Source organism: Sorex fumeus, unplaced genomic scaffold (genome assembly GCF_029834395.1).
Source record: "Sorex fumeus unplaced genomic scaffold, SorFum_2.1 ptg000081l, whole genome shotgun sequence".
In the NCBI taxonomy this organism is placed as follows: domain Eukaryota; kingdom Metazoa; phylum Chordata; class Mammalia; order Eulipotyphla; family Soricidae; genus Sorex; species Sorex fumeus.
Genome location: NW_026606138.1, coordinates 18,657,129 through 18,672,983, shown reverse-complemented (window position 1 = coordinate 18,672,983; position 15,855 = coordinate 18,657,129). Strand labels below are relative to the sequence as shown.

Genomic DNA, 15,855 nt, shown 5'->3' with positions numbered 1-15,855 from the left:
TATAGAGTCAAAGAAGTCAAAGAGTTTCTACAATGGAATTCTGATACACCAATTTCTTTTTGTTTCTTTATGTTTGTGCCACACCTGGTGATGTCTTAGGGCTTATTCATGGCTCTGCACTCAGGAATCACTCCTGACAGTGCTTGGGCAGACTATACGGAACGTCAGGGATTGAAGCCAGATTGGCCAAAGCACATGCCCTACCAGCTGAACTATTGCTCTGTGCCTGTATGCCATTTTCTTAAAAGTGTTTATCTTGGGCTAAAGAGGTAGTACAGTGAGTAGGTTTCTTATCTTGCATGTGGCTGATCTGTGTTCAATCGCAGGAATCCCATCCAGTCATCTGTGCCCCAGCAGGAGCAATCGCTAAGTACAGAGGCAGGAGTAAACCGTAAGAAGCACTGGGTTGGGGGTATGGTGCCACCAGCAGGTCTCTCTGTACCTGTGAGGTGAGTGCATCAACAGTCTGATTGTGCCTTCAGACTTCCAGGTACCCCCAAACTGCTGCTGTGCCTTGGGCCAGACCCCAAAAACGTGGGGCAGAGTTTACCAAGAAAGTAAACAGGCAAAAGTTAGGTATGTGGGAGACACACACACAAACCACCTCCAGTCCAGCTATATAATTGGAGGCATGGCCTCTCTGGTTCCTGATTGAACTGCTTAACGGCCATGATCCCAGAGACTCAGAAACAAATCTCGAAACCCAACAGCTTTTGGCAGAAATGTGTCCAGTCCCTGAAGTAAGTTACAGGCACTGGGCCACCCCAGGTGGGAATAGATTTCGTGCCTTGGCCCGTTCCCCCTGGCAGCCCGCTGGCCGCCATCCTCCAGAGGCCACTGGACAGTCAGGTTTGGGCTCACAGTGACGAGACACGTAGGGCCTCACGGGATGTGGGTGGAGCTGGCCCTTTCCTCTCCAACGAGACCCCAAGTCGTCACCCACAAACGGCCTCTCTGGCTGCTGATTTCATCTTGGAACCCAGCAGGTTTGCGCAAGAAATTCCTCCAGATTTAATGGTTAAAATTGTGGAATTTCAAAATCACGCAGCCACTACTGCAGCCACGCGATGTCATATGTTATTCATAACCAGGAGTAGAAAACAAATTGTCTACTGTTGCCTTTACAGCAGATCTGAGCACCAAATAATAATGGTGGGTCCGGTGTCAAAATATTGAATGTAATCAAAGCAGAGAGAGTAATATGGAAATTATCTCCTCTACAGGTAGGGGGAGGGTGTGGGATGGGTCTATACTGGGGTTTTTGGTGGTGGAGAATGGGCCCTGATGAAAGTACGGGTGTTTCATATTATGACCAAGACTTAAACGCGAAAGCTTTGTAACTGCTCTCATGGTGATTCAATCAATAAAATTATAAAAAAATGAAAAGAAAACCACTGGGTGAGGTTTAAAAGCAAAAAAAAAACCCAAAACAAACAAAACCTTTCTTGCATTATTGCAAAGCTTCCTAGTCAAGGTACCCTAAAATGAATGCCTTCAGTGATTCTTCACAAGACAAAAATGAAGGGACACCAAGCAGTACAAACACCATCAATCCATAAAGTCTGGGAAAGAACTGGACATTGCTATATTATTAACCCAAAATGAACAGAACCAAATATGCTTATAAGCACCAACTCCTGTACGTTTGAAGCACATGTCCTCACGTTGAGATTTCTGGAAAAAGAACTTGAGTAGGACCGTTACTTTCAGCCTTCATAATACCCAATAGCAGTCCTTGACCTTAGAATCTATGGTAGGGAATTCAAACGGTCTATACATGAATCATGGTTACTTTGCAGGATATCCAAATATTATTACATCGTACTGTGAGTATTCTGTAATACTACTTTGTAAGTCAGTAAACTGTAGATTGGAGAGAGAGTCCTGGGGCAAGGCTGATGCCTAGCAAGCAGCAAACCCAGATTCTTTTCCCTGGCACTTCATAGTGTCCCCAGTATCCCCTCCAGGAGTGATGCCTGAGCAGAGCTCGGAGGAGCCTCAGCACTGCTGGATATAATTCGCAAGTCCCTTCACAAATATAAGTAAGCACCCATTTTGTGGAATATGATATATATGGTCACAGTCCTCCCGTTGTTCATTGATTTGCTTGAGCGGGCCCAGTAACGTCTCCATCATGAGACTTGTTGTTACTGTGTTTGGCATATTGAATATGTCAAGGGTAGCTTGCCAGGCTTTGCCTTGCAGGCGAGATACTCTCGGTAGCTTGCCAGGCTCTCCGAGAGGGGCGGAGGAATCGAACACGGGTTGGCCATGTTAGCTGCGTGCAAGGCAAACGCCCTACGCGCTGTTCTATGGATCCAGCCCATAATATATACACACACACACACACACACACACACACACAAACACACACACACACACATGAGATTGATATCCAAGGCTAGAAAAATGGGGGCCAGGAGGCCTTGTCAATGATTGGAAAAAACCACACGTGTAGGGGACAGAGGATGCTTAGGATAGAGTAGGGACCAGTATGGCAATAATGGTTGTGATGTAGGCAGGTAGATAGGGAAAGGCCCTTTGCAATGAAACAAAGTTTCATGGAAGAAGAATTCTAGGAATGAGCCACCTTGTGGATACAGAAAGCAAAGGCCTGATAAGACCATCCACAGACCCTGAGGATAAAGGCCTCCTCCCCATGAAATTCCTCTTTTTGGACCTCCCTGGTAACCTCCTTAGCAACGGACTTTTACCTGGGAAGAAGCCCTACGTGGGGGCAGGTTGGAGAAACCCTATAAAGGCCACCTTGAACAAAGGAGCCCATGTGCTGCTTAATTCCTGCACTCTGTATGGTCCCCCGAGCACCGCCAGGAGTGTTCTCTGAGCACAGAGCCAGGGGTAAGCCCGGAACACCGCCAAATGTGCCACAAAAAAGAACTATCTTGTTACAGATTCGTTTTCTGCATGTGCTGTTATGACTAAAGAGAACAAAAACTTCAACCAGAGCATCAGGAGAAAAAGACATACTTCAACAGGATGGAAAAAATCTTGAACTGAGGTGGGGCAGATAGGCCCAGAATTTGAACTTCCTGCAGAAATGCAAACGAAAGTCAGAATGAAAAGGATAAATAGGGGAAGTGCAGGATAGCACAGCGGGCAGGGAACTTGCCTTGTTTGAGGCCAACCCAGGGTCGATCCCTGATCCCCAGCATCCCAGGTGGACCCTCCCCCACCAGGAGTGATCCTTGAGCGCATCGCCAGGAGGAAGCCCCTCACATCACCAGGTGTGGCCCCAAAACAAAAGAAAAGAAAAAGGCAGAAGGGCCTAAGCATATCTGAGCTTTGCTCTGAAGTCTGGGGCCACAGGGAGCACAGGCTTTGCAGGAGGCAGAGTTCCCTCCCTCCACCCAGCCCCCAGCAAGGAGCCAGGAGTATCCCCAAGGCCAGCCCACTGCCAGGCTGCCGAAGATGGAGGACACAAGGAAGGGAAATGCGTTTCTCATGAAATATACTGTGCTGTAATTCCCTGTGACACAGCGCACCCCCTGCCCCACCCCCACCGTCTGTTCTGGTTGCGGGGAGACCCCCTCCTCTGTACTCTTGAGTGGCGATAGTCGGGGTCTGCTGCATGTCCACGGTTGCCACCCATCTCAGGTCCTTCCATCTGCTCATCCTCCCAGCCCCCCACAGCTGGTCCCAAATGGTCGGTTCATCCCTGGTGCTATTTGCAGGAGACAACTCCCAAGTTGGGGGCACACAGACACCAGAGTCCCATCCTCCCCCGCGCTCCCAACAACGCACAAGCCCCCCAGGATCAAGGCTGGCGCCCCTGGCTTGAGGAGGAACCATCCGTCAGAACGGGAAGCAGTTTTTTGTTTCATTTTGGTTTTGTTTTTTAAGACACTCGTCTTGGCATGCAACTTAGTGCTGGAGCGGTAGCACAGCAGGGTAGGGCCTTGCACGCGGCTGACCCGGGTTCGATTCCTAGCATCCCATATGGTCTCCTGAGCAACACCAGGAGTAATTCCTGAGTGCAGAGACAGGAGTAACCCTGTGCATCGCCGGGCGTGACCCCCGGCAAAAATAAATACATAAATAAATTTAAAAAAATAAATGACCCATTTAACCACTTGTCCATTTCCCTCTGCTGTCTCATCACCTCTGTTCCCCTTCTCCCCCTATGTCCCAGGAATGTTTATGCAGCCATCCATGGAAAGTCATTCTTTCAGGGCCCGGGGAAGTCGTAGAACTGGTACTATCTTGTCTTGTACACAGCTGAGCTGGGTTCAATCCCTGGCACCCCATGTGGTACCCTGAGCCCAGAGCCATGGTAAACCCTGAGCATGGCCAGGTGTGCACCCATCCACCCCGAAGGAAAAAAACTTTCAGTGAATCTAAGGAACAAATGATGACTTTATTTTTTTTTTTTTGTGGGAGTAAAAAAATTTAAAACTATTAAAAAATTTTAAAACAAATATTGAACTGTTTCTTCTCGTTAATCATGGCAAGCTGTGTCTGATTCAGAAATCTGAAGACAACTCAATTGTAGCTAATCCCAGGATCTTCATCGGCAGGTAGAGATTGTAAAGGATTCAGATGTAGGTCTGAGTGTGATGGTACATAAAGTGCTAAAAGGAATTTGCTCTGCTCTCAGGTTGAAAGCCTAGAAGGGTTTAGGTGCAGTTTCCCTGGGTTCATGCAGAAACCGCTGCCTGCCCCCAAGGGCCTTGTTGACGTGCAGTCCTGATGGCGGAGGCTCTCTCCATCCTGAGCTCCCACATGGAGGCGCAGAACTGCTGCCTCTGAGAGAGGAAGTCGCCTACACTCACCCAGCCCCTGGGTTTGCTGCGGGTTTTCCCCAGACTGTAGTTATCTCCAGCTTAGCTGCACGCGATGTGTGCCAAAGGTGTGTCTCTGCACTTTGTGAAAGTCAGCGTTTCTTTCGGGAGCTTGTCTCCAAGTTAGGTTTTCAGACAGGTTGAAAACAGGTCCAGATCTGTCGGGATGGGAGATTTGTGATGAAAGTAGATAATGGACCAAACATGATGACCTCTCAGTGTCTGTATTGCAAACCATAATGTCCAAAATTAGAGAGAGAGTATGGGGAATATTGTCTGCCATGGAGGCAGGGGGAGGGTGTAGAAGGGGGGCGGTATACCTGGGAGATTGGTGGTGGGGAATGTGCACTGGTGGAAGGATGGGTGTTTGATCTTTGTGTGATTGTAGCCCAAACATGAAAGATTGTAAGTTTCTCATGGTGATTCAATAAAAATAAATAAATAAAATTTATAAAATAAATAAATAAATAAATAAAAAAGAAAACAGGTCCAACTGCGGAAGGCAGGGCCAGTCCTGCCCTGCTCCGATCACTGCTAAAGCCCAGAGCAGACGGGGGCGGGGTGGTCCTGTTCGGCGTACCCCACTTCCCTGACGGCCAAGGACCGACACCAGAACCAGAATGTCAGGCGCGGGCTTTGGTCAGGAACTCGGCGGGGCCCGGAGGCAGCCTCCGTGGTCCTGAGCTCACTGTGGGTGCTGATGTCTGACTGTCTCCGCGCTCACGCGCTGCCGTGCTCACCTCACCCTCTCTTTTTCCTCCCACTCCTGCTTCCTTTTCTCTATCTGTGTGTCTTTGATGGAAAGACTAAAGAAACTCTATCCACGTTATAATAAATTTCATATTTTTTAGTTTCTAATATTTGGTTCTTGTTTTTTGCATTTTGAAAGGCTGCCCAGTAACACTTTAAGGCATTTGCATGATGACTGAGATTTATTTCTTATGAAAGTCGTAAGGAAAGAATCTGGATAGTGTGATCCCTTGGGAAAGGTTTCTGGCCCCGGACACCTCCCTTCCGGCTCTCCTCCCTCTGCTGTTGCTCATGACACCAAATCTAAAGCGTGTGGCTTTAAAGGGGTCCACGTATTTGTGACTCGGGCATCGGTAAAGAGGCCCGATGTCCTCCAGCCACTTGTGGATTGCACGGTAGAAGTCAGAGCTGAGAAGAGACCAAAGGAATTAGCCGTGAGGACTGGTCAGCAGGAGCAGCTGCCGGGGTCTGTTTGGCCGTGTCCATGTAGGGGTCGCCACACGTGCCCACTCGAGGAAAGGCTGCCAGGTGATTGTGCAATGTTCCAGGCTTGTGTCAGGAACGTACCAAGGAAGCTTCCCTCCCCTCCTGCCTTAGAGCTGATGGCTCAGGCTAGTCGAATAGTCCTGACCAAAGAATGGGAATGTGGGACTGGAGCGACATTCCAGCGTGGAGAGCGTTTGCCTTGCACACGGCCAACTTGGGTTCGATCCTTGGCATCCCATATGGTCCCCCAAGCACTGCCAGGAGTAATTCCTGAGTGCACAACCAGGAGGATCCCCTGAGATCTCTCAGTATGACCCCCTGCCCCCCCCAAAAAAAATCGGAATCTGCTCACGATCACGATCACAACCATCCTGTTGTTCGTCGATTGCCTCGAACAGGCCCCAGTAATGTCTCCTTTGTCCTAGCCCTGAGAATTTTTTAAAAAGTGCCATATTCAAGGCTCTTTCCGCGTTAGTAGAACGAGCCTCATCATTGTTACTGGTATTTGGCATATTGGGTAAGCCACGGGGTGTTTGCCAGACTCTGCCGTGTGGGCAGGTTACATTCGGTAGCCTGCCATTTTGTCCAAAGAAAGATTGAGATAATAAGATGCTTCCGGGAGCTGGGTTTTATAGTCTCTGGGTCTTGGCCATTGATGGGATTACAGGGCACAAGGGGGCCAGTTGTGGGTGTAACCCCTGCCTACTGGAATATGGAGGATCTGAGTGGAGGATGCTCAGCCCCAATCTGAGCAGGCTTGGAGATCTCAGCCCCAGGACACGCATGCCTTTGTTCCTCTGTCAGTACCTTCATGCCTGTGGAGAGTGGTCTCAGCATGGTGGTGGCTGGTTGTGGAGGTCTTTGGCTGCCGGAGCCCTGGTCGGGGTGGGGAGGGAAACTCAACCTGCTCCCCTCCAAGGGGTCCCGGCGAGGACAGTCAGGCGCGGGGGCAGGAGACTCTGCTCATCCTCCTTAAACCCCTTCACTTGGAATAAACATTTAAAATCAGATTTTCTAAGTATGTGTTAGATTTAGAGCAAGGAACTCTTAAAATAATCTTTGGTTGGATCAGTTACCAAGTAAGTTTGTTTTGTTTTGCTTTGGGGACACAGTGCTCTTCAGTCATTCCTGCCTCCAGAGACCATGCAGTGCTGGGGACCAACTCAGCTCTCCTGTCTGTGAAGCATAGACCCCAGCCCAGCCCCAAACACATGCCATAGGAAAGTCAAGATTCCTGACCCTCAGGGTCGCATCAGAGATTTCCTTTCCACTAAAACGCTCTTATTTCCACCTAAACAAGATCCTATTCCCTAGCGAGGTGTTGCTCATGTAATAGCTTAACTGCACAGAAGTCCACCCTTTCCGGTGTATTTCCAGCCCTTGGGTGTTGAATTCAGGAGATCTCTGTTAGTCTCAGATTCTTTGCTTTCTGTTTAATGATCTGGAGTGTAAGTGTGAGCCAGGCGCTGAGAGAAATACACACTTCTCTTTTCATCTCTGTGAGAATTCCCGTTTGCCGTAAACCCATGAGAATTCTGTAATGTGTGTGCGGATATCTTGGGTCTCACTAAGCAGACATACATTCTGCCATTTCTAACGTGGGCCTCAGTCTCCGATTCCTCCTGTCAGTTTTCGGAGGCATCTGACACTCGGAACATGCTCTTCCTTCACCCACTCACCCGGGGACCAGAGAGACTCGGCTTGTTGCTGTAAGTTACGCCTCATTCAATGTGTCACCTGCCCGCATCACTGGTGCTATGGCCCAGAGCATGTGATCTAAACATGCATGACCCAGTGCCGCAAGGTGGGATGGAGGGAGTACCCAGTGGCCCTGCCGGCTTCTCCCAGGGGTGCACATTCCGTCCATCCCCAAGGCACACAGATTCGAACCACTTAGTAGGACACGAACATCCACAGCTGTCCTGGACCCCAGACTTTAATGAGATCCCCCACTTCACACGCACCTCTGTCTCTGTCCAAATATGCATCCCAGGAGCCACACTTCTGTCCCCTCTCATGTCCTTTCCAGGCTGTGGCATTGCCCAGTCTTGACTGAACGTCTGTCCCCACCCTGTGCTCCCCCACACACGTCCTTTTGTGTGTGTTTTAATTGTTGTCATTGCTTGGTAATAATTTATTCAAGAAATAGCACTTCTTCCTGGGATTAGGTGTTTAAAAGAATTCTTTTTTGGGGGGGTGGGGTGGGGCTGCAACAAGTTCTTTTTTTTTTTCTTTCTGTTCTCCATCTTGCAAAGGTATTAACTTGTTTCTTTAAATTCAAATGGACACAATGATACGCTGGTTCTGGCATGTACACACAGGCAAACTTTTTCTCCCTCACAATCAGTAAAATTTTACTAAACTTCTGCAAGCATCAAAGCCTGGGCCCCTCACACCGCAATAGTCCTGGGAGCCGTTGAGCATCAGTTCTAGGGCAGTTGTGCACTGGCCTCTCTCTGGGTTGATTTCTGGTACAGGAAGGGAAGTCGAGGCCCCAGGGGCCATGAGGACCCTCAGCGCCTGTGACCAGCAATTCGTGGCCAGCGGGCCCTAGGAGGCTCAGTGGGCTGGGGGTTTTCCCCCCTGGAGTGGAGGGCGCCCCTGAGCAGGCGAGGGGGTGCGTGTTGAGTCTGGGACAGGGGCGCTGCAGCGGGGACAGCCCCCTGCGGCAAGTGCGGGCCGCCCGGGCCGCCGCTGACCCCCATCTCCTAGACCGCGCTGGGCAGGGTGCCCCCCCCCCCCCACGAGGGAGATGCGAAGCCCTAAGCCTGAGCCCAACGCTACTGCTGGACCCAGACCCAAAGCCGCTCGCCAGGGGCCCCTGCCCGCCCCACCCGAGGGGCCGGGCGCCGAGGCCGCCGTCCAGTCCTGCTGCTGCCGCCCCCTACCCCGCCCAGCCGCCCGGGGCCGCGACAGACGCCTCCGGACTGAGACCCCCCGCGCCTGGGGTCTGCGCCCGCGCCCCAGGACTCGCGCGCCCTGTGCTCCCTGAGGCCCGCCCGCCGCTGCCCCCAGGAAAGACGGTCACGTGGCCTCGGGGTGCGCCTCGCTGGGCGCCGGGGGCTGGGGTCCTCCCCGCGCGGGGAGACGGGCGCCTGGGGTCTCCCGCCGGGAGTCGCCGGCCGTGCTCTGGCCCCCCCAACCCACCTGGCGCCACGGAGCTTGGGCATCCGGCCGGCGGCCCCCCAGGGACCGCTGCGCGTGCAGCGCCCCCTCCTGTGGCTCAGCAGCCACGGGCCGGCCCCCGAGGGGCGGGCAGGGAACCCCTGGGACGCGGGAACACGGGCCTGAGCGAAGCGCTGCTCGGTGCGCGTGGGCGGGACCCCCGCGCCAGGCAGGGCTCGGCACCTGTGCAGTTCGCATGACGGCCATCAGAGGGCGCCGCGAGCCGCTCACCGGCCTGCTAGGGCTGCAGGTTGGTCCCCCACTGGGAAGGACCAGGCGATGGCCAGAGGAACCCGAGGACACATGACACTGTCCCAGCTTTCCAAATACTCTCAGAATTAAGATACCTATGGGATACCTACACGAGAGGTTTTCATTTGATAGACGCTGGATTATATGACGCCTGTTACATGCTGGGTTGAACGGTTTCCTTGGCAGTTCACCCACGGGGTTCATGACCCCGGTCTGACCCCAGGACACTGCATACACACTCTTTGTGGATGACAGTGAATGTGCTTCCGTGGCCAGTAGCACCCCTTGCCCTGACACTGTTTTTCTTCAGGCCACAGAATATGAGTGTGGTCAGCTATTGCTAACTGCAAGTTTTGTTTGTCCAGAGTTTGCAAATGACTGTTGTTTGCTGTTGGCCATTACTGAAATTGCTTTTACTAAAAGAATGGGATGCTTCTCTCTCCCGCAGGCAATAGTTTGAGATGAGTATCTCACAGGACCATTTGGCTTGATTGCACAGTACTCACTTCTAAAGGTAAAAAGGTTTTGGTTATTATTATTTTTTTGAAACTGTCATTCTGGACTCTAGCAAGAGTAATATGATGTTCCACTTCTGGAGTAAGTGGTGTGCAGAGCTGTCTGGTTTTTAGAATCACTGACGCTGTTATGAGTGGTAAATGTTTTATCTTCTGTGGCCCTTTTGTTTATTTATTTGAAGTAAAAAAAAAAAACATTTTATTTGGTGACCTTTAGGAAGAGGACGAGCGGAGAGAGAGTAACATTTCAGGAGAGACCGTGGGCTTCTCCAAAGGCAGAGAGAGCCCCTACACACATCCCAACATTAGAAAGGAAAGCACAAAAGTCCCCATCTCAAGGAGAGCTGCAGGCACCACGTTTGCTCAGCTACATGGGCACAAGCAGCTCAGGGGCTCGGGCAGCATAGGAGCCTTCAGTGGACCTTTCAAGGGTGGGTGTGCACCCCCCTCTTCTCCTTGACGGAGCGGCATGTCTTCTGATTGTTACTTCATGTGGCTCCAAGTTTTTCAGACACAGGATTGGTTACTTCAGCCTGAATTTATACACCTGGCTTTGGGGAATCTAAATTTTTATCCTAAAGTGGTTTTGAATTTTATTTGGGGGCTCGTGCCAGGCAGTGCTCAGGACTTACTCCTGGCTTTGCACTTAGGATCACTCCTGGCAGTGCTCAGTGGACAGTATGGGGTGCTGGGGATAGAACCCCGGGTCAGCTGAATGCAAAGCAAGCACTGAGATAAATACACACTTCTCTCTTCATCTCTGTGAGAATTCCCGTTTGCCGTAAACCCATGAGAATTCTTTAATGTGTGTGTCGATATCTTGGGTCTCACTAACCAGACATACATTCTGCCATTTCTAACGTGGGCCTCAGTCTCCGATTCCTCCTGTCAGTTTTCGGAGGCATCTGACACTCGGAACATGCTCCTTGTTCACCCACTCACCCGGGGACCAGGGAGACTCGGCTTGTTGCTGTAAGTTACGCCTCATTCAATGTGTCACCTGCCTGCATCACTGGTGCTATGGCCCAGTGCATGTGATCTAAACATGCATGACCCAGTGCCGCAAGGTGGGATGGAGGGAGTACCCAGTGGCCCTGCCGGCTTCTCCCAGGGGTGCACATTCCGTCCATCCCCAAGGCACACAGATTCGAACCACTTAGTAGGACACGAACATCCACAGCTGTCCTGGACCCCAGACTTTAATGAGATCCCCCACTTCACACGCACCTCTGTCTCTGTCCAAATATGCATCCCAGGAGCCACACTTCTGTCCCCTCTCATGTCCTTTCCAGGCTGTGGCATTGCCCAGTCTTGACTGAACGTCTGTCCCCACCCTGTGCTCCCCCACACACGTCCTTTTGTGTGTGTTTTAATTGTTGTCATTGCTTGGTAATAATTTATTCAAGAAATAGCACTTCTTCCTGGGATTAGGTGTTTAAAAGAATTCTTTTTTGGGGGGGTGGGGTGGGGCTGCAACAAGTTCTTTTTTTTTTTCTTTCTGTTCTCCATCTTGCAAAGGTATTAACTTGTTTCTTTAAATTCAAATGGACACAATGATACGCTGGTTCTGGCATGTACACACAGGCAAACTTTTTCTCCCTCACAATCAGTAAAATTTTACTAAACTTCTGCAAGCATCAAAGCCTGGGCCCCTCACACCGCAATAGTCCTGGGAGCCGTTGAGCATCAGTTCTAGGGCAGTTGTGCACTGGCCTCTCTCTGGGTTGATTTCTGGTACAGGAAGGGAAGTCGAGGCCCCAGGGGCCATGAGGACCCTCAGCGCCTGTGACCAGCAATTCGTGGCCAGCGGGCCCTAGGAGGCTCAGTGGGCTGGGGGTTTTCCCCCCTGGAGTGGAGGGCGCCCCTGAGCAGGCGAGGGGGTGCGTGTTGAGTCTGGGACAGGGGCGCTGCAGCGGGGACAGCCCCCTGCGGCAAGTGCGGGCCGCCCGGGCCGCCGCTGACCCCCATCTCCTAGACCGCGCTGGGCAGGGTGCCCCCCCCCCCCCACGAGGGAGATGCGAAGCCCTAAGCCTGAGCCCAACGCTACTGCTGGACCCAGACCCAAAGCCGCTCGCCAGGGGCCCCTGCCCGCCCCACCCGAGGGGCCGGGCGCCGAGGCCGCCGTCCAGTCCTGCTGCTGCCGCCCCCTACCCCGCCCAGCCGCCCGGGGCCGCGACAGACGCCTCCGGACTGAGACCCCCCGCGCCTGGGGTCCGCGCCCGCGCCCCAGGACTCGCGCGCCCTGTGCTCCCTGAGGCCCGCCCGCCGCTGCCCCCAGGAAAGACGGTCACGTGGCCTCGGGGTGCGCCTCGCTGGGCGCCGGGGGCTGGGGTCCTCCCCGCGCGGGGAGACGGGCGCCTGGGGTCTCCCGCCGGGAGTCGCCGGCCGTGCTCTGGCCCCCCCAACCCACCTGGCGCCACGGAGCTTGGGCATCCGGCCGGCGGCCCCCCAGGGACCGCTGCGCGTGCAGCGCCCCCTCCTGTGGCTCAGCAGCCACGGGCCGGCCCCCGAGGGGCGGGCAGGGAACCCCTGGGACGCGGGAACACGGGCCTGAGCGAAGCGCTGCTCGGTGCGCGTGGGCGGGACCCCCGCGCCAGGCAGGGCTCGGCACCTGTGCAGTTCGCATGACGGCCATCAGAGGGCGCCGCGAGCCGCTCACCGGCCTGCTAGGGCTGCAGGTTGGTCCCCCACTGGGAAGGACCAGGCGATGGCCAGAGGAACCCGAGGACACATGACACTGTCCCAGCTTTCCAAATACTCTCAGAATTAAGATACCTATGGGATACCTACACGAGAGGTTTTCATTTGATAGACGCTGGATTATATGACGCCTGTTACATGCTGGGTTGAACGGTTTCCTTGGCAGTTCACCCACGGGGTTCATGACCCCGGTCTGACCCCAGGACACTGCATACACACTCTTTGTGGATGACAGTGAATGTGCTTCCGTGGCCAGTAGCACCCCTTGCCCTGACACTGTTTTTCTTCAGGCCACAGAATATGAGTGTGGTCAGCTATTGCTAACTGCAAGTTTTGTTTGTCCAGAGTTTGCAAATGACTGTTGTTTGCTGTTGGCCATTACTGAAATTGCTTTTACTAAAAGAATGGGATGCTTCTCTCTCCCGCAGGCAATAGTTTGAGATGAGTATCTCACAGGACCATTTGGCTTGATTGCACAGTACTCACTTCTAAAGGTAAAAAGGTTTTGGTTATTATTATTTTTTTGAAACTGTCATTCTGGACTCTAGCAAGAGTAATATGATGTTCCACTTCTGGAGTAAGTGGTGTGCAGAGCTGTCTGGTTTTTAGAATCACTGACGCTGTTATGAGTGGTAAATGTTTTATCTTCTGTGGCCCTTTTGTTTATTTATTTGAAGTAAAAAAAAAAACATTTTATTTGGTGACCTTTAGGAAGAGGACGAGCGGAGAGAGAGTAACATTTCAGGAGAGACCGTGGGCTTCTCCAAAGGCAGAGAGAGCCCCTACACACATCCCAACATTAGAAAGGAAAGCACAAAAGTCCCCATCTCAAGGAGAGCTGCAGGCACCACGTTTGCTCAGCTACATGGGCACAAGCAGCTCAGGGGCTCGGGCAGCATAGGAGCCTTCAGTGGACCTTTCAAGGGTGGGTGTGCACCCCCCTCTTCTCCTTGACGGAGCGGCATGTCTTCTGATTGTTACTTCATGTGGCTCCAAGTTTTTCAGACACAGGATTGGTTACTTCAGCCTGAATTTATACACCTGGCTTTGGGGAATCTAAATTTTTATCCTAAAGTGGTTTTGAATTTTATTTGGGGGCTCGTGCCAGGCAGTGCTCAGGACTTACTCCTGGCTTTGCACTTAGGATCACTCCTGGCAGTGCTCAGTGGACAGTATGGGGTGCTGGGGATAGAACCCCGGGTCAGCTGAATGCAAAGCAAGCACTGAGATAAATACACACTTCTCTCTTCATCTCTGTGAGAATTCCCGTTTGCCGTAAACCCATGAGAATTCTTTAATGTGTGTGTCGATATCTTGGGTCTCACTAACCAGACATACATTCTGCCATTTCTAACGTGGGCCTCAGTCTCCGATTCCTCCTGTCAGTTTTCGGAGGCATCTGACACTCGGAACATGCTCCTTGTTCACCCACTCACCCGGGGACCAGGGAGACTCGGCTTGTTGCTGTAAGTTACGCCTCATTCAATGTGTCACCTGCCTGCATCACTGGTGCTATGGCCCAGTGCATGTGATCTAAACATGCATGACCCAGTGCCGCAAGGTGGGATGGAGGGAGTACCCAGTGGCCCTGCCGGCTTCTCCCAGGGGTGCACATTCCGTCCATCCCCAAGGCACACAGATTCGAACCACTTAGTAGGACACGAACATCCACAGCTGTCCTGGACCCCAGACTTTAATGAGATCCCCCACTTCACACGCACCTCTGTCTCTGTCCAAATATGCATCCCAGGAGCCACACTTCTGTCCCCTCTCATGTCCTTTCCAGGCTGTGGCATTGCCCAGTCTTGACTGAACGTCTGTCCCCACCCTGTGCTCCCCCACACACGTCCTTTTGTGTGTGTTTTAATTGTTGTCATTGCTTGGTAATAATTTATTCAAGAAATAGCACTTCTTCCTGGGATTAGGTGTTTAAAAGAATTCTTTTTTGGGGGGGTGGGGTGGGGCTGCAACAAGTTCTTTTTTTTTTTCTTTCTGTTCTCCATCTTGCAAAGGTATTAACTTGTTTCTTTAAATTCAAATGGACACAATGATACGCTGGTTCTGGCATGTACACACAGGCAAACTTTTTCTCCCTCACAATCAGTAAAATTTTACTAAACTTCTGCAAGCATCAAAGCCTGGGCCCCTCACACCGCAATAGTCCTGGGAGCCGTTGAGCATCAGTTCTAGGGCAGTTGTGCACTGGCCTCTCTCTGGGTTGATTTCTGGTACAGGAAGGGAAGTCGAGGCCCCAGGGGCCATGAGGACCCTCAGCGCCTGTGACCAGCAATTCGTGGCCAGCGGGCCCTAGGAGGCTCAGTGGGCTGGGGGTTTTCCCCCCTGGAGTGGAGGGCGCCCCTGAGCAGGCGAGGGGGTGCGTGTTGAGTCTGGGACAGGGGCGCTGCAGCGGGGACAGCCCCCTGCGGCAAGTGCGGGCCGCCCGGGCCGCCGCTGACCCCCATCTCCTAGACCGCGCTGGGCAGGGTGCCCCCCCCCCCCCACGAGGGAGATGCGAAGCCCTAAGCCTGAGCCCAACGCTACTGCTGGACCCAGACCCAAAGCCGCTCGCCAGGGGCCCCTGCCCGCCCCACCCGAGGGGCCGGGCGCCGAGGCCGCCGTCCAGTCCTGCTGCTGCCGCCCCCTACCCCGCCCAGCCGCCCGGGGCCGCGACAGACGCCTCCGGACTGAGACCCCCCGCGCCTGGGGTCCGCGCCCGCGCCCCAGGACTCGCGCGCCCTGTGCTCCCTGAGGCCCGCCCGCCGCTGCCCCCAGGAAAGACGGTCACGTGGCCTCGGGGTGCGCCTCGCTGGGCGCCGGGGGCTGGGGTCCTCCCCGCGCGGGGAGACGGGCGCCTGGGGTCTCCCGCCGGGAGTCGCCGGCCGTGCTCTGGCCCCCCCAACCCACCTGGCGCCACGGAGCTTGGGCATCCGGCCGGCGGCCCCCCAGGGACCGCTGCGCGTGCAGCGCCCCCTCCTGTGGCTCAGCAGCCACGGGCCGGCCCCCGAGGGGCGGGCAGGGAACCCCTGGGACGCGGGAACACGGGCCTGAGCGAAGCGCTGCTCGGTGCGCGTGGGCGGGACCCCCGCGCCAGGCAGGGCTCGGCACCTGTGCAGTTCGCATGACGGCCATCAGAGGGCGCCGCGAGCCGCTCACCGGCCTGCTAGGGCTGCAGGTTGGTCCCCCACTGG

General features: G+C 53.5%; 1 pseudogene; it reads left to right on the top strand.

The window, feature by feature from the left end:
- LOC130038921 (CAP-Gly domain-containing linker protein 1-like) overlaps nt 1-15,855 on the top strand; it is a 67,449-nt pseudogene that overhangs the window by 17,816 nt on the left and 33,778 nt on the right.